Consider the following 7,907-nt stretch of genomic DNA (forward strand, 5'->3'; position numbering starts at 1 on the left):
TATTAACTCAACTACTTACTATGGAAACTGGCAATTAATGAGAAAGAATTAAGCATTTTATTCTGCCTTTCCAATAGAATATATATTTCAGGTAACCAAATAGTCCCAAAAGATGAGGGAAAGCTCTAGTTCATGGATGAATGCAAGTTAATAAATGTAGATGGGATGGTAGATTTCAAAACACATCATTTCACAAATTTTAATGAAATTATCATAAGCATAATGATTGTTACCTGGCATTAAAATGGCTGATGGGAGCTGAATATTTTTTTAAATGCAAAAGTAAATTTGCATTTAAAATATGCCCTAGCTTTAGGGCAAAAATATAACCACAAAATGGAGGGATTAGCCCATCATCACCTTAATCTAGTAACCAATCTTAACATCATTAATGAAATAACCAATTATTGTCTTCTTATGTGATTCAACACAAATACCTGTCTCTATAGAATATTCTAGTAAAAATGTTTCATAAAAATGTTACAGGAGTAGAAGAACAAACTGAACACTACCAAGAGGTAGAAACTAAACAAAACCCAGAAAGTGACACATTCCTCAGAATAACTGTAGGATACTCTTTTCAGCAGTCAGCATCATAAGAAAAGAGACCTAACAATCACATGCAATGTGTATTCCTGAAACAGATTCTGGTTTGGACCAAACGTTTGTTAGGGGGATTTTTGTGCCATTTGGGAAATTTTGAATATAGCCTAGGTATTTGATAAAATGGACAGGTAGAGTTTGCTGCCTAAAAAGAGCAGGTTATAAAATAATACGTACATTATGATCCATTTTGGCAAAAATATGGACATACACTATATACATTTAATGGTATAGGAAAAGATCTGGAAGTACATGAAGTAAGGTGTTAGCAATGGTGGCTCTCTGGGTGGTGGGAATGTGTATTAGTTTCTGTGGTGGATTGAATTGTGTATCCCAGTTTGGACACGTTCTTGGTCTTGCTCCACATTCTGGTGAGTGTGGATCCATTGTAAATAAGATCTCTTCATGATGTCACTTCACTTAAGGGGTGGCCTGATTTAATCAGGTTAGGTTTTAATCCAGATTACTGCAGTCATTTATAAACAGAGTGAAAGTCAAATGGAGAGAGAAGCCATGGGGAGCAGCCAGAAGCTGGAAGTCAACAGAACCTGGAAGAGAAAGGAGAAGACACCATCATGTGCATTGCCATGTGATGAAAAAGCCAAGGAACCCCAAAGATTGCTAGCCAGCTAGAAGATGACAACCCCAGAAGGAAGCAAACCTAGTCTCTGAAACCATGAACCAATAAGTTCCCATTTTTAAGTCAACCCATTGTATGGTATTCATCTTAACAGCTAGGAAACTCAAACAGTTTCATACTGCTGCCATAACAAATCACCACAGGCTTAGTGGCTTACAATAACCCAAATTTATTCTCTTATAGTTCTGGAAGTCAGAATACTGAAATGAATCTTCCAGAGCTAAAATCAAGGTGTTGACCAGACTGGTTCCTTCTGGAGGCTCCAAGGGAGAACCTTTCCTTGTTCCTTCCAGTTTTTAGAGGCTGCTGGCATTCCTTGGCTCATGGCTGCATCCCACACTCTTTGCTTTCATCATCACAGCTCCTTCTCTGCCTTCTGACCCTCCTGTTACCCTTTTATAAGGACCATTGTGATTACATTAGGCTGGCTTGGATAATGCAGGATAATCTCCCCATCTCAATAACCTTAACTTAATCACATCTGCAAAGTCCCTTTTGCCATGTAAAAGGTCCCAAGGATTAGAATATGGACATCTTTGGGGACATGACATTATTCTGTCTACCACAGAATGTGGTGTTTTTATTTATTGTTTTATATCTACATTTTAAATTTTATATAATGAGCATGTATTAATTAAAATGTATAAATTAAAAATATAAAAATATTGTAGTTTAATATCAAGTGACAAGAAATGTAGTTATTTGTAAATTTTTATCTGGCTCAATTACAGCAGGAGCTTTGCATCTAGTCAGTTATTTCCTTAATTTTTATTATAATAAATTAGGAAATTCAATTCACAATTATAAATGGTCAGAAATGGCAACAAATGTTTGGTGGATAGGTCAGAGAATTCTGTATATTGGATTGAATATGGACTCACAAATTTAGATGCCATTTCTTACATTCAGTATTGCACCATGCACTAAGTAGACAAAATATCATACCCAAATTCTGCAAGGTTGAATGTTTTACTTTAGGAGAGTGAGTCTCACTGTGGGTAGTACCACACAAGGATTATGTTTTGAAAAAATGTGGGCCTATTCTGATTGTTACAGTGATGGACAAGAAATTCATGGTAGGGTCCTCCTGGCAATTAGTGGGCAGGAGGATGGAATGTCATATGTCCTTCAGTGCATGTGACATTCCTGCAAGGAAGAATTTTCCTACGTCTTATATAATTTTCAGATATCCCTCTAGAAATTCATGTATTTGAAAAATCTATTTGTAGGATTAAGGACCCAAGTATCAGAGCTAAACTATAAAACTCCTAGAAGAGAATATAGGGGAAAATCTTCAGGACCTAGCATTAGGCAATGGAGTCTTAGCTATGACAGCAAAAGCATGAAAAAAAAAAAGAAAATAGAAGATAAATTTGGATTTCATAAAAATTAAAAACTTTTGTGTATCAAAGGACATTATCAAGAAAGTGAAAGACAACCTACAGAATGGGAGAAAATATTTGGAAATCATATATCTGGTAAGAGTTTAATGTCCAGAATATATAAAGAAATCCTACAACTCAACAACAGAAAGACAAACAACCCAATTAAAAATAGGACAAGGAACTTGAATAGACATTTATCCAAATAAGATAAATAGACGGCCAACAAGCACACGAACAGATGTTCAACATCATTAGCCATCAGGGAAATACAAATCAAAACCACAATGAGATACCACCTCACACCCACTAGAATGACTATTATAAAAAGTACAGAAAGTAATGAGTGCTTCCGAGGATGTGGAGAAATAGGAGCCCTGGTACATTGCTGGCGGAAATGTAAAATGGTGCAGGTGCTATGGTAAACAGTGGGGGTGGTTTCTTAGAAAGTTAACATAAAATTACCATATGACTTAGCCATTCCAATTGTGGATATATACCCCAAAGAACTGAAAACAGGGACTTGAACAAATATTTGTACACCAATGTTCATAGCAGCATTATTCACAGTAGTCAAAGGCTGGCAGCCAAATGTCCATCAACAGATTAATGGATAAACAAAATGTGGTATATATATATAATGGAATATTATTCACCCATAAAAGGGAATGAAGTTGTGATACATGCTATAACATGAGAGATGCTTGAAGACATCATGTTGAGTGAAATAAGCCAGAAAAAAAGGACAAATATTTTAAGATTTTCCCCATATGAAATACCCAGAATAAGCAAACATATAAAGATAGAAGTAGATTATAGGTTACCAGGGGCCAGGGTGGGGATAGGGAATGGGGAGCTATTGCTTAATGGGTGCAGTGCTTTTGTTTGGAGTGATGAAAATGTTTTGGTAATGGGTAGTGGTGATGGTAGCACAATATTGTAAATAATTAATATCACTGAAATGTTTGTTTGAAAGTCACTAAAATGGAAAATTTTGTGTTGTATATATGTTATCACAATAAAAATAATAAAAAAACACTTATGTGAGCCTAAACATAATTCCATTTTACCTGTAAACTCAAAGTAAATTTTGGTTTATGAAATTAATGTTTAAAAATATGGAATGCTTTCACAAATTTGCATATCATTCTAGTACAGGAGCTATGAGCATCTTCTCTGTATGATTCCAATTACGTTGCTCCTGCAGTATTTTTTGCATGGTTTTAATATACACGGAATTTTCCAGGAATGGAACTACTGTATAAATTAAGATGATTGTGTGTTAGTTTGTTTGGAACTTTACCAAGAATAGTTTAATGTTTTAGAATATCATACCAATGACATCAATACCATTTATGGGTTGTGCTGGATATCTTCCACTTGACCTTTCGGATTCAAGCTCCACCCTTCTCCACCTGCTCTGTGCCCTGTGAGGGCACAATAACAACAGGTTTCCTTGCCCTCCAGCTTCTGGGTGAGTTCACTCAATGGGAAGCATAGGCAGGAGAGTTGGAAGGTGAAAGGAGTTTGAGGTTTGCCATTTAAAATGACCGTCATGCAGCGATGCCCAGAGATATACTTACCAAATGCAATGGATTTGTCATGATGATGGGAGAGAGTGTTGCTGTGGGGGGAGTGGTGGGGTGGGGGCGGTGGGGTTGAATGGGACCTCATATTTTTTTAATGTAAAATTTCTAAAAAATGAATAAAAAAATAAAATAAAATAAAATAAAATAAAATGACCGTCAGAGCCTAGGCATTACCTGATTCATGAAAATATGAAGCTGGTTGTGCACAGCAGTTTTCCATTATAAAATGATAATGCTATGTCTGAGAGAGGGCCCATGCTGGTCAGAAGGCAGGAGTAAACCGCATGAACAGGACTTGGAGTTGTCCTGAATGATATTGCAGTGACAGATGCAGGACATCATATATCCTGCCATAACCCACTAAATGGACTGGGGGAGAGTGTAAACTACAATGTAAACTGTAATCCATGCTGTGCAGCAGTGCTCCAAAATGTAGTCATCAAATGCAATGAATGTGCCACACTGATGAAAGAATTTGGTGATGCCGGAAGAGTGGGGTGGGGTGGGAAGTGGAGGTATATGGGATCCTCTTATATTTTTTAATGTAATATTTTGCAAGATCTATGTATCTTTAAAAAATTTAAAAATCTATAAAAAAATAAAAACAGCACGGTACTGGCAAAAAATAAAATAAACTGCATGAAGGGGTGTCTCAGACTCTGATGGCACTTGCTCCTACTGCTTTACATCTCTCAACACATTTATGGCTTCCTGGTGATTTCCCTATGACCAGTTAATAGAAAAAGTCCAAGCCTGGTTCATGCAGTTTGCTGGCACTAGCTAAAATTATATTGCAGCTGTATTCTAGCCCCTGAAAGACATTCGTGAAGGAAAATATTCCTAGAGGCAAAACTTTGGGCAGTACAGCTTGTCCACGTCAAGTGAAAGGAGAAATGACCTGTTTTCTCTCTGGGTGTAATATTGTTGGGAAACGCAGTCTTCCAAGGCCTTGAGCATTTCTGAGTGCTTTTGTGGGTATGCCAAGAAAGCGAGTCTCTGACTACTTTTTATTTGGACCATTTCTCAGAGCTATATTTGTAGAGAGCGATCTGCCTTTAGGGACGAAGTAATATCTCTTTCTGGGACAAAGAGCAGGCTTACTATAAAAGATGTAAATTCCCCAAGGCCAGTGTTCCTTGGCTGTGAGGCTAAAAGCATACTGTGCTCAGAGTGTCCACTTGGGCTCCTCTGCATGGTCTTTTGTGGGACTTGGGGACATGGGGAACCAATGCAAATATGCTGATGTTCATGATGCTTGATGTGTTACTAGCCTCCATGAAATGGTAATAGGCTCTTATTAGTTTATAATTGGGGGAAAATCCCAGATCCTGACAAATATTTGTTACATACTTTGCAGCTAGTTTTGCAAGCCTCTTGATTCAGCCTTATACCTGATTTTGCATTTAGGTGTGCAACTCTGATTTATTCCTCTGTCATTTTGGTCCCTTTTCTCCCTTCAGGGACAAAATTATCCACTTTTGTACTTGAAAGACTTATTTTTTTCTTTGTTCAGCTAAAGCTCCATTGGTGTATCAGAGGCATCGCTGCCCATCTTTTGGATCAAACAGGTACATTTTAATGGTTTCCCAAAACTATTTGACAAAATTTCATAGCAAATAGCACTAAGGACTGGTGGTAAATGGAGTGCCAATATAACAATTCAGGAATAAAATATTCATCGTTATTTTTAAAGATTTATATTGTAGATGGAAAACATTACCTGTCTCTATCCCAATTGCTTGTAATCTTATTTTGCCTCTTTCTCGTTCATAAAAAATTGTTAAAAATTAATTTATTGAACTATATCACCCACAAACAAACATATATAAACAATAAGTGTATAGTAATAGTTGTGAACTTACAAAACAAACATATATAACATCATACAGGACTCTCATACCTCACCCTACCACCAACACCTTACATTGTTGTTAAACCTTTTTAACTAATGATTAAAGAGCATTGTCAAAATATGACTACTAACCAAAGTGTTTTCCCCCAACCCTCCCTATTATTACTATCTTTATATCATTTAAATATGAACATACGTAAACAATTAAGTGTGTAGTAAAAGTTGGGAACCTACAAAGCAAACATGTATATCATCATACAGGGGTCCCATACTTCAACCCTCCACCAACACCTTGCATTGTCGTGAGATGTTTGTTACAAATTACAAAAGAATATTGTCAAAATCTTACTACAAATCATAGTCCTTATCTTACATTTGGTGTGTTTTCCTCCCAACCCACCCTATTATTGTTTTTTAAATATATTTTTTATGACAGAAGTTGTAAACTTACAAAACAATCATGCACATGTGCAAAATTCCCAAACAACACCCCTCTATCAACACACCACACTGTGGTGGAACATTTGTTACAGATAAGATATTATCATCTGATTGTTACATGCCCATAGTACACATTTGGCTCACATTTTCCATACTGCCACATTATCAACAAGTACATCATTATCAACAAGTACATCTTACTTGTACAACAAGTACAAGTAAGATGCAAGAATATTATATTATTACTGCTAAACACAGTCCATAGGTCATTCCAGTTGTATATTTCCCATTCGTTCCCAACACCCTGCAGTATTTAGTTCCTAGATTACTCTCTAGCATTCTGTCAATTGACACTTACATCCCTAGACTACCATTTTCAGCCACATCCCCATTTATAAACCAGCTATTACTCACTATTTGTTACCATCCATTCTATTCATTTCCACACTTTTACAGTAAAGCTAATTAAAACTTCTACATACTTTAAACATCATTAGTCCATCTCAGTCCTTCTCTTATCTCCATTAAGAATCCACCACCTACCACCAGGTCTTGAAGATATTTTCCTACAATTTCTTCTAGAAGTTTTATGGTTCTTGCTTTTATTTTTAGGTTTTTGATCCATTTTGAGTTAATTTTTGGATAAGGTGTGAGATAGAGGTCCTCCTTCCTTCTTTCAGCTATGGAGACCCAGTTCTTTCAGCACCATTTTGCTGAATGGACTCTTCTGCCTGAACTGTGTAACTTTGACTGGCTAGTCAAAAATCACTTGACCATACATGTGAGGGACTGTTTCTGAGCCATCAGTTTGGTTCCAATGGTCTATGTGTCAGTCTTTATGCCAGTACCATGTTGTTTTTACCACTAGTATGATGTAAAGTCCGGAGATGAGGGTTTGCTTTTCCTTTTATGATGTTTCTGGCTATTCAGGACCCTTTACCCTTCAAAATAAATTTGATAATTATGTTTTCAATTTTTTAAAAAAATGATGGTGGAATTTTTATCAGGGTTGCATTGAATCCATATATCAATCTGAGTAGAATTGACATCTTAATGATATCGAGTCTTCCAATCCATGAGCATGGAATGTTCTTCCAGTTATTTAGGACTTTTTTGATTCCTTTTAACATTGGGTTGCAGTTTTCTGAATATAAGTACTTTACATCATTGGTTAAGTTTATTCCTATTTGAGTTTTACCTGTCATATTTTATTTTCACCACTCTTTGACACTTTTAGTTACTTTTATTGATATACTCTTCATTTCTAGACTCTCTTCCAGGCCTCTCTCTCCTGTCTTTTCTTTTCAGGCTCTAGCACACCCTTTAGTACTTCCTGAAATTCTGGTCTCTTGCTTAGAAATTCTCTCAGTTTCTGTTTATCTGTAAATATTCTAATCTTG

At 36.2% G+C, this 7,907-nt stretch overlaps 1 non-coding gene across 1 annotated transcript; it reads right to left on the bottom strand.

The window, feature by feature from the left end:
* Positions 1-3,737: 3,737 nt before the first annotated feature.
* LOC111765442 (U6 spliceosomal RNA) lies at positions 3,738-3,844 on the bottom strand. The gene has a single exon (XR_002797785.1). It is a non-coding gene; the product is annotated as a U6 spliceosomal RNA (small nuclear RNA).
* Positions 3,845-7,907: the final 4,063 nt, after the last annotated feature.

This window comes from Dasypus novemcinctus, chromosome X (genome assembly GCF_030445035.2).
Source record: "Dasypus novemcinctus isolate mDasNov1 chromosome X, mDasNov1.1.hap2, whole genome shotgun sequence".
Classification (NCBI taxonomy): Eukaryota; Metazoa; Chordata; class Mammalia; order Cingulata; family Dasypodidae; genus Dasypus; species Dasypus novemcinctus.